Raw genomic sequence first — 10,731 nt, 5'->3', positions numbered from 1 at the left:
CATAGGCGGGTCATAATGAGGGCAATCAGGCCATGGGCACCGGCGGCAGCCCATTATAGCCCGCCTACGGTGGCTTGTATAGGCGGGTCATAATGAGGGCAATCAGGCTATGGGCACCGGCGGCAGCCCATTATAGCCCGCCTACGGTGGCGTACATAGGCGGGTCATAATGAGGGCAATCAGGCCATGGGCACCGGCAGCAGCCCATTATAGCCCGCCTACGGTGGCGTACTTAGGCGGGTCATAGTGAGGGCAATCAGGCCATGGGCACCGGCGGCAGCCCATTATAGCCCGCCTACGGTGGCGTACATAGGAAGGGTCATAATGAGGGCAATCAGGCCATGGGCACCGGCGGCAGCCCATTATAGCCCGCCTACGGTGGAGTACATAGGCGGGTCATAATGAGGGCAATCAGGCCATGGGCACCGTCGGCAGTCCATTATAGCCCGCCTACGGTGGCGTGCATAGGCGGGTCATAATGAGGGCAATCAGGCCATGGGCACCGGCGGCAGCCCATTATAGCCCGCCTACGGTGGCGTGCATAGGCGGGTCATAATGAGGACAATCAGGCCATGGGCACCGGCGGCAGCCCATTATAGCCCGCCTACGGTGGCGTGCATAGGCGGGTTATAATGATGGCAATCAGGCCATGGGCACCGGCGGCAGCCCATTATAGCCCGCCTACGGTGGCGTACATAGGCGGGTCATAATGAGGGTAATCAGGCCATGGGCACCGGCGGCAGCCCATTATAGCCCGCCTACGGTGGCGTACATAGGAAGGGTCATAATGAGGGCAATCAGGCCATGGGCACCGGCGGCAGCCCATTATAGCCCGCCTACGGTGGCGTACATAGGCGGGTCATAATGAGGGCAATCAGGCCATGGGCACCGGCGGCAGCCCATTATAGCCCGCCTACGGTGGCGTACATAGGCGGGTCATAATGAGGGCAATCAGGCCATGGGCACCGGCGGCAGCCCATTATAGCCCGCCTACGGTGGCGTACATAGGCGGGTCATAATGAGGGCAATCAGGCCATGGGCACCGGCGGCAGCCCATTATAGCCCGCCTACGGTGGCGTACATAGGCGGGTCATAATGAGGGCAATCAGGCCATGGGCATCGGCGGCAGCCCATCATAGCCCTCCTACGGTGGCGTACATAGGCGGGTCATAATGAGGGCAAACAGGCCATGGGCACCGGCGGCAGCCCATCATAGCCCTCCTACGGTGGCGTACATAGGCGGGTCATAATGAGGGCAATCAGGCCATGGGCACCGGCGGCAGCCCATTATAGCCCGCCTACGGTGGCGTACATAGGCGGGTCATAATAAGGGCAATCAGGCCATGGGCACTGGCGGCAGCCCATTATAGCCCGCCAAAGTGGCGTACACAGGCGGATCATAATGAGGGCAATCAGGCCATGGGCACCGGCGGCAGCCCATTATAGCCCGCCAGAGTGGCGTACATAGGCGGATCATAATGAGGGCAATCAGGCCATGGGCACCGATGGCAGCCCATTATAGCCCGCCTAAGGTGACGTGCATAGGCGGATCATAATGAGAGCAATCAGGCCATGGGCACCGGCGGCAGCCCATTATCGCCCGCCTATGGTGGCGTGCATAGGCGGGTCATAATGAGGGCAATCAGGCCATGGGCACGGCGGCAGCCCATTATAGCCCGCCTACGGTGGCTTGCATAGGCGGGTCATAATGAGGGCAATCAGGCCATGGGCAGCGGCGGCAGCCCATTATAGCCCGCCTACGGTGGCGTACATAGGCGGGTCATAATGAGGGCAATCAGGCCATGGGCACCGGCGGCAGCCCATTATAGCCCGCCTAGGGTGGCGTACTTAGGCGGGTCATAATGAGGGCAATCAGGCCATGGGCACCGGCGGCAGCCCATTATAGTCCGCCTACGGTGGCGTACATAGGCGGGTCATAATGAGGGCAATCAGGCCATGGGCACCGGCGGCAGCCCATTATAGCCCGTCTACGGTGGCGTACATAGGCGGGTCATAATGAGGGCAATCAGGCCATGGGCACCGGCGGCAGCCCATTATAGCCCGCCTACGGTGGCGTACTTAGGCGGGTCATAATGAGGGCAATCAGGCCATGGGCACCGGCGGCAGCCCATTATAGCCCGCCTACGGTGGCGTACTTAGGCGGGTCATAATGAGGGCAATCAGGCCATGGGCACCGGCGGCAGCCCATTATAGCCCGCCTACGGTGGCGTGCATAGGCGGGTCATAATGAGGGCAATCAGGCCATGGGCACCGGCGGCAGCCCATTATAGCCCGCCTACGGTGGCGTGCATAGGCGGGTCATAATGAGGGCAATCAGGCCATGGGCACCGGCGGCAGCCCATTATAGCCCGCCTACGGTGGCGTGCATAGGGGGGTCATAATGAGGGCAATCAGGCCATGGGCACCGGCGGCAGCCCATTATAGCCCGCCTACGGTGGCGTACATACGTGGGTCATAATGAGGGCAATCAGGCTATGGGCACCGGCGGCAGCCCATTATAGCCCGCCTACGGTGGCGTACATACGCGGGTCATAATGAGAGCAATCAGGCCATGGGCACCGGCGGCAGCCCATTATAGTCCGCCTACGGTAGCGTGCATAGGCGGGTCATAATGAGGGCAATCAGGCCATGGGCACCGGCGGCAGCCCATTATAGCCCGTCTACGGTGGCGTACATAGGCGGGTCATAATGAGGGCAATCAGGCCATGGGCACCGGCGGCAGCCCATTATAGCCCGCCTACGGTGGCGTACTTAGGCGGGTCATAATGAGGGCAATCAGGCCATGGGCACCGGCGGCAGCCCATTATAGCCCGCCTACGGTGGCGTACTTAGGCGGGTCATAATGAGGGCAATCAGGCCATGGGCACCGGCGGCAGCCCATTATAGCCCGCCTACGGTGGCGTGCATAGGCGGGTCATAATGAGGGCAATCAGGCCATGGGCACCGGCGGCAGCCCATTATAGCCCGCCTACGGTGGCGTGCATAGGCGGGTCATAATGAGGGCAATCAGGCCATGGGCACCGGCGGCAGCCCATTATAGCCCGCCTACGGTGGCGTGAATAGGCGGGTCATAATGAGGGCAATCAGGCCATGGGCACCGGCGGCAGCCCATTATAGCCCGCCTACGGTGGCGTACATACGTGGGTCATAATGAGGGCAATCAGGCCATGGGCACCGGCGGCAGCCCATTATAGCCCGCCTACGGTGGCGTACATACGCGGGTCATAATGACAGCAATCAGGCCATGGGCACCGGCGGCAGCCCATTATAGCCCGCCTACGGTGGCGTGCATAGGCGGGTCATAATGAGGGCAATCAGGCCATGGGCACCGGCGGCAGCCCATTATAGCCCGCCTACGGTGGCGTGCATAGGCGGGTCATAATGAGGGCAATCAGGCCATGGGCACCGGCGGCAGCCCATTATAGCCCGCCTACGGTGGCGTACATACGCGGGTCATAATGAGGGCAATCAGGCCATGGGCACCGGCGGCAGCCCATTATAGCCCGCCTACGGTGGCGTGCATACGCGGGTCATAATGAGAGCAATCAGGCCATGGGCACTGGCCGCAGCCCATTATAGCCCGCCTACGGTGGCGTGCATAGGCGGGTCATAATGAGGGCAATCAGGCCATGGGCACCGGCGGCAGCCCATTATAGCCCGCCTACGGTGGCGTGCATAGGCGGGTCATAATGAGGGCAATCAGGCCATGGGCACCGGCGGCAGCCCGTTATAGCCCGCCTACGGTGGCGTACATACGCGGGTCATAATGAGGGCAATCAGGCCATGGGCACCGGCGGCAGCCCATTATAGCCCGCCTACGGTGGCGTACATAGGAAGGGTCATAATGAGGGCAATCAGGCCATGGGCACCGGCGGCAGCCCATTATAGCCCGCCTACGGTGGCGTACATAGGCGGGTCATAATGAGGGCAATCAGGCCATGGGCACCGGCGGCAGCCCATTATAGCCCGCCTACGGTGGCGTACATAGGCGGGTCAAAATTAGGGCAATCAGGCCATGGGCACCGGCGGCAGCCCATTATAGCCCGCCTACGGTGGCGTACATAGGCGGGTCATAATGAGGGCAATCAGGCCATGGGCACCGGCGGCAGCCCATTATAGCCCGCCTACGGTGGCGTACATAGGCGGGTCATAATGAGGGCAATCAGGCCATGGGCATCGGCGGCAGCCCATCATAGCCCTCCTACGGTGGCGTACATAGGCGGGTCATAATGAGGGCAAACAGGCCATGGGCACCGGCGGCAGCCCATCATAGCCCTCCTACGGTGGCGTACATAGGCGGGTCATAATGAGGGCAATCAGGCCATGGGCACCGGCGGCAGCCCATCATAGCCCGCCTACGGTGGCGTACATAGGCGGATCATAATGAGGGCAATCAGGCCATGGGCACCGGCGGCAGCCCATCATAGCCCGCCTACGGTGGCGTACATAGGCGGATTATAATGAGGGCAAACAGGCCATGGGCACCGGCGGCAGCCCATCATAGCCCGCCTACGGTGGCGTACATAGGCGGGTCATAACGAGGGCAATCAGGCCATGGGCACCGGCGGCAGCCCATGATAGCCCGCCTACGGTGGCGTACATAGGCGGGTCATAACGAGGGCAATCAGGCCATGGGCACCGGCGGAAGCCCATCATAGGCCGCCTACGGTGGCGTACATAGGCGGGTCATAACGAGGGCAATCAGGCCATGGGCACCGGCGGCAGCCCATCATAGGCTGCCTATGGTGGCATACATAGGCGGGTCATAACGAGGGCAATCAGGCCATGGGCACCGGCGGCTGCCCATCATAGGCCGCCTATGGTGGCGTACATAGGCGGGTCATAATGAGGGCAATCAGGCCATGGGCACCGGTGGCAGCCCATTATAGCCCACCTATGGTGGCGTACATAGGCGGGTCATAATGAGGGCAATCAGGCCATGGGCACCGGCGGCTGCCCATCATAGCCCGCCTATGGTGGCAATCAGGCCATGGGCACCGGCGGCAGCCCATCATAGCCCGCCTATGGTGGTGTATGGTCCATATTGGTGCCAAAGGGAACCTGTCACCTCGTAAGCCTACAGGTATATGACAATGCTGTACGGCGGGACACCTTTCAAAGACCTGGCTACCGGGAAATTATTAACTTAGGGCAAGTGCACATGATGCAGAAAATTTCTGCATCATTTCTGCATCTCCCTGGCAGAAAAAACATATGCAGATTGTACATGCGTTTTTCCTGCGGAATACATGCGGATTCACATGCGTTTCCACATGCGTTTCCGCATTAGCATCACTTGGAAAGTGCTTGACAACTTGGTCACACTGTATAAATCCATGCAACCGGGATGGATTTATATAGTGTGACCGAGAGAATGGTAAAAATAAAAAATAAATGTATACTTTACCCTCCGGTGTCCTGCTTACACTCCGTTCTCCCTCGCCGGCAACTTTGAATTGAAAGACCTGCCGATGTCGGCGTCACGTGACCCGTCACATGACTCTGATGTCAGCGCAGGTCCTTCAACTCACTGCAAAGTGCCGGGAACCAAGCAGGAGTGGTGCGCGGGCCGACAGAAGGTAAATATACATTTATTTTATTCTTGTTTTTACAGATTTTTTAATGGTACCTGGGTCTGGATGAGAGTCTCCTGTCCTCCACACCCGGGTACCATCCGCACATTAGACCGCATGGAATGCGCATCTACATATACAGTGATGCGTAATCCATGCGGTCTAATGCAAGTAAATGGCCGCGAAAATGCAGCACTTCCGCAAAATTGACATGCTGCAGATTTTTGAGCGCAGCGTTTTTGCTGCGGAAAAATTCGTATCATGGGCACAGCATATGTGGATTATCATTGGGGACCATTGCTGCCCTTCTACCATGCGTTTTTAATGCGTTTCCGCGGCGTCTACGCAGCTGCAAAAACGCCACGGAAACGCATTAAAAACGCATCGTGTGAACTCAGCCTTACTCGCTCCCGGGAGCTGCTGGCTCTGAGTCGTGGCCACAGTGACCGCTCAGTACAGTGAGCACAAGCTGGAAGCATGCCCTGCACTTTGATAGACAGGTACATGGCTGCAGATGCATGGTAAGGGCTAAGATGTGCTGCACATTACCAGTGGGCCCGTTTACTACTACTACCCGGCTAATGTCCAGCACGGGACCCGCCACTGCGGCGCCCGCAATCCTGTACGGAACAGTAAGGACCGTACGCGCTCGTGAGTGACGTCATTAGCTCTGGCAGAACACTAGAGGACAGATATGTGTGAGGAGAACTGAATGGATTGTCCTCAGAAGAGAAGGCAGCCATTTTATTGTGGACAGACCTGACAACTCCATCTCACAAGCTGTTCAGGCTTCAGTCTCGCAACGCTCCTGACTGCAAGAAAGTCCCAGAATCCTCTTCTGTTCACGGATGACTACAATCCCCAGAATGCTGTTTTTCTTATTTTTTCATTAAAATTTCCTGTGTTACAGGGCAGTAGACCAGGAGCTGTGTGTCCCTCAGCCTAGAGCATCCTGGCAGGTAATGCCTCTGCATGTGGGTGATACATCACAGGTCTGGTTTTTAGCATTTTATTTTATTAATAGATTTTTAGATTCATAGTAAGAACTAAAATGAGCTATAATTATAAAATAGGAGCATGATCCAATAGGACAGTATTGTAGTTCTATTACAGGAGATGTTAAAAAATAATATCCAGAATTTCTGGGGAAGAAGCATAATTACTGTGTTATTATTGTTCTTATCATTCATTTTACTTAACATATATGAATATTATATTGTTTGTGTACTAATACAGTGGGGAAAATAAGTATTTGAAAATCACATTGTATAATTTTTTAATTATTAAATTACATTTTATTGCATGAAATAAGTATTTGATCACCTACCAGCCAGCAAGAATTCTGGCTCTCACAGACCTCGTAGGTTTTCTTTAACCCCTTTACCCCCAAGGGTGTTTTGCACGTTAATGACCAGGCCAATTTTTACAATTCTGACCACTGTCACTTTATGAGGTAATTACTCTGGAACGCTTCAACGGATCCCCCTGATTCTGAGATTGTTTTTTCGTGACATATTGTACTTCATGATAGTGGTAAAATTTCTTCGATATCACTTGTGTTTATTTGTGAAATAAACGGAAATTTGGTGAAAATTTAGCAATTTTCAAAATTTGAATTTTTATGCCCTTAAATCAGAGAGATGTGTCACACAAAAGAGTTAATACAGTTATATGAAAAAGTTTGGGCACCCCTATTAATCTTAAGCTTAATGTTTTATAAAAATTGGTGTTTTTGCAACAGCTATTTCAGTTTGATATATGTAATAACTGTTGGACACAGTAATGTTTCTGCCTTGAAATGAGGTTTATTGTACTAACAGAAAATGTGCAATCTGCATTCAAACAAAATTTGACAGGTGCATAAGTATGGGCACCCTTATCATTTTCTTGTTTGAAATACTCCTACCTACTTTTTACTGACTTACTAAAGCACTTTTTTTGGGTTTTGTAACCTCATTGAGCTTTGAACTTCATAGCCAGGTGTATGTAATCATGAGAAAAGCTACTTAAAGTGGCCACTTGCAAGTTGTTCTCCTGTTTGAATCTCCTCTGAAGAGTGGCATCATGGGCTCCTCAAAACAACTGTCAAATGATCTGAAAACAAAGATTATTCAACATAGTTGTTCAGGGGAAGGATACAAAAAGCTGTCTCAGAGATTTAACCTGTCAGTTTCCACTGTGAGGAACATAGTAAGGAAATGGAAGAACACAGGGACAGTTCTTGTTAAGACCAGAAGTGGCAGGCCAAGAAAGGCAGAGAAGAAGAATGGTGAGATCAGTCAAGGACAATCCTCAGACCACCTCCAGAGAGCTGCAGCATCAACTTGCTGCAGATGGTGTCACTGTGCATCGGTCAACTATACAACGCACTTTGCACAAGGAGAAGCTGTATGGGAGAGTGATGCGAAAGAAGCCGTTTCTGCAAGCACGCCACAAATAGAGTCGGCTGAGGTATGCAAAAGCACATTTGGACAAGCCAATTTCTTTTTGGAACAAGGTCCTGTGGACTGATGAAACCAAGATTGAGTTGTTTGGTCATACAAAAAGGCGTTATGCATGGCGGCAAAAAAACACAGCATTCCAAGAAAAACACTTGCTACCCACAGTAAAATTTGGTGGAGGTTCCATCATGCTTTGGGGCTGTGTGGCCAATGCCGGCACTGGGAATCTTGTTAAAGTTGAGGGACGCATGGATTCCACTCAGTATCAGCAGATTCTTGACAATAATGTTCAAGAATCAGTGACAAAGTTGAAGTTACGCAGGGGATGGATCTTTCAGCAAGACAATGATCCAAAACACCGCTCCAAATCTACTCAGGCATTCATGCAGAGGAACAATTACAATGTTCTGGAATGGCCATCCCAGTCCCCAGACCTGAATATCATTGAACATCTGTGGGATCATCTGAAGAGGGCTGTCCATGCTCGGCGACCATCAAACTTAACTGAACTGGAATTGTTTTGTAAAGAGGAATGGTCAAAAATACCTTCATCCAGGATCCAGGAACTCATTAAAAGCTACAGGAAGCGACTAGAGGCTGTTATTATCGCAAAAGGAGGATCTACTAAATATTAATGTCACTTTTCTGGTGAGGTGCCCATACTTATGCACCTGTCAAATTTTGTTTGAATGCAGATTGCACATTTTCTGTTAGTACAATAAACCTCATTTCAAGGCAGAAACATTACTGTGTCCAACAGTTATTACATATAGCAAACTGAAATAGCTGTTGCAAAAACACCAATTTTTATAAAACATTAAGATTAATAGGGGTGCCCAAACTTTTTCATATAACTGTAAATAACATTTCCCACATGTCTACTTTACATCAGCACAATTTTGGAACGAACATTTTTTTCTATTAGGGAGCTATAAGGGTTAAAAGTTGACCAGCGCTTTGTCATTTTTCCAACAAAATTTACAAAAACATCACATTTGAAGTCACTTTGAGAGGTCTTTATGACACAAAATACCCAAAAGTGACACCATTCTAAAAACTTCACCCCTCATGGTGCTCAAAACCACATTCAAGAACTTTATTAACCCTTCAGGTGCTTCACAGGAATTTTTGGAATGTGGAAGAAAAAAATGAACATTTAACTTTTGTCACAAAAATGTTACTTTAGACCCAATTTTTTTTTATTTTCGCAGGGGTAACAGGAAAAAATGGACCCCAAAATTTGTTGTGCAATTTCCCCTGAGCACGCAGATACCCCATACTTGGGGGAAAACCACTGTTTGGGCGCACGGCAGGCTTCGGAAGGGAAGGAGCGCCATTTGACTTTTTGATTGTAAAATTTGCTTGAATAATTAGCGGACGCCATGTTGTGTTTGGAGACCTGATGTGCCTAAACAGTGGAAACCCCCCACAAATGACACCATTTTGGAAACTAGACCCCTCAAGGATTTTATCAAGGGGTATAGTGAACATTTTGAATCCAGAGGTACGACACAGAATTTGATAACATTAAGTCATCATATTGAATAAGTTGTCATTAGTCTTGAGCCCAAGTACTCGCTACTTGAGTTTGCATCAGGTACACGGGTATGCAGCATGTATCGCGCGAGCTTGAGGGACATGCTCGAGTCCCCGTTTGTTTCATGGTTATTAGACACCCCAAAATAAACATGCGGGGATCGCTCGTGCATGGCAGGCAATCCTCGCAAATTTTTTTTGGCCGTGAAGCATATGGGGCAGAGACTCGAGCACCCGCGATACTCAGTGCATACCCGAGCACCCGATGCAAACTCAAGTAGCGAGCACTTGCGCTCAACACTAGTCGCTATATCGTCATCTTTTTTTTTTTTTACTTTTGAAAAAAATCCCATCCCTAGCACAACCATAACCCTAGACCCAACCCTAACCCGAGAGTTTATTTTTTACGCCGTTCCTCGTGCGGTATAAGTGATTAGACGACTTTATTCTTCGGGTTGGTGCGATTAAAGCGATACTAGAATCACATCGGGCTTTTATGATTGACAGCTGTCACACACTAAAAGACGCATTTTTTTTGCAAAACCTAGTTTTTGCATCACCATATTTTGAGAGCTATAATTTTTCCATATTTTGGCAGACAGTCATATGACGGCTTGTTTTTTGCGGCATGAGTTGACGTTTTTATTCGTGCCATTTTCAGGCACGTGACATTTTTTGATCTCTTTCTATTCCAATTTTTGGGAGGCAGAATAAACAAAAACCAGCAATTCCAGAATTGTTTTTATGTTTTTTTTTTTATGCTGTTCCGCGTGAGGTAAAATTTATAAGGTAGCATTATTCTTCGGGTCAGTACGTTTACAGCGGTACCACATTTATATCGTTTTTCTATGTTTTGGCGCTTTTACACAATAAAAGCTATTTTATAGAAAAAAATATCTTTTTGCCTCGCTTTATTCTGAGAGCTATAACTTTTTTTTTATTTTTCGGCTGATGGAGCTGTATGGCGGCTTGTTTTTTGCGGGACGAGATGACGTTTTCAGCTGTACCATTTTTATTTATATTTGTCTTTTTGATCGCGTGTTATTTCATTTCTTGTTTGGCGGTATGATGATATAGCATTGTTTTTTGCTTCGTTTTTTTTTTTTTTTTTACCATGTTCACTGAAGGGGCTAACTAGTGGGACAGTTTTATAGGTCAGG

The 10,731-nt window shown here is 50.9% G+C and overlaps 1 protein-coding gene across 3 annotated transcripts in view; it reads left to right on the top strand.

Moving 5' to 3' along the window:
• Nucleotides 1-6,349: 6,349 nt before the first annotated feature.
• The window catches only part of LOC141273833 (gastrula zinc finger protein XlCGF66.1-like), an 80,372-nt gene continuing 75,990 nt past the window's right edge, over nucleotides 6,350-10,731 (top strand). For 2 of the 3 annotated variants that reach the window (XM_073686240.1, XM_073686238.1), the window contains exon 1: nucleotides 6,350-6,553. The gene's annotated coding sequence lies outside the window, so the exon portion shown is untranslated. Of the gene's footprint in view, nucleotides 6,587-10,731 lie in introns of all 3 variants that reach the window. The other variant, XM_073686239.1, reaches the window with a different exon arrangement.

This window comes from Phyllobates terribilis, unplaced genomic scaffold (genome assembly GCF_046119375.1).
Source record: "Phyllobates terribilis strain yellow unplaced genomic scaffold, ASM4611937v1 Scaffold_5__5_contigs__length_657084704, whole genome shotgun sequence".
Taxonomy (NCBI): Eukaryota; Metazoa; Chordata; class Amphibia; order Anura; family Dendrobatidae; genus Phyllobates; species Phyllobates terribilis.
The sequence above is the reverse complement of the archived record's forward strand: the minus strand, read 5'-3'. Positions and strand labels throughout refer to the sequence as shown.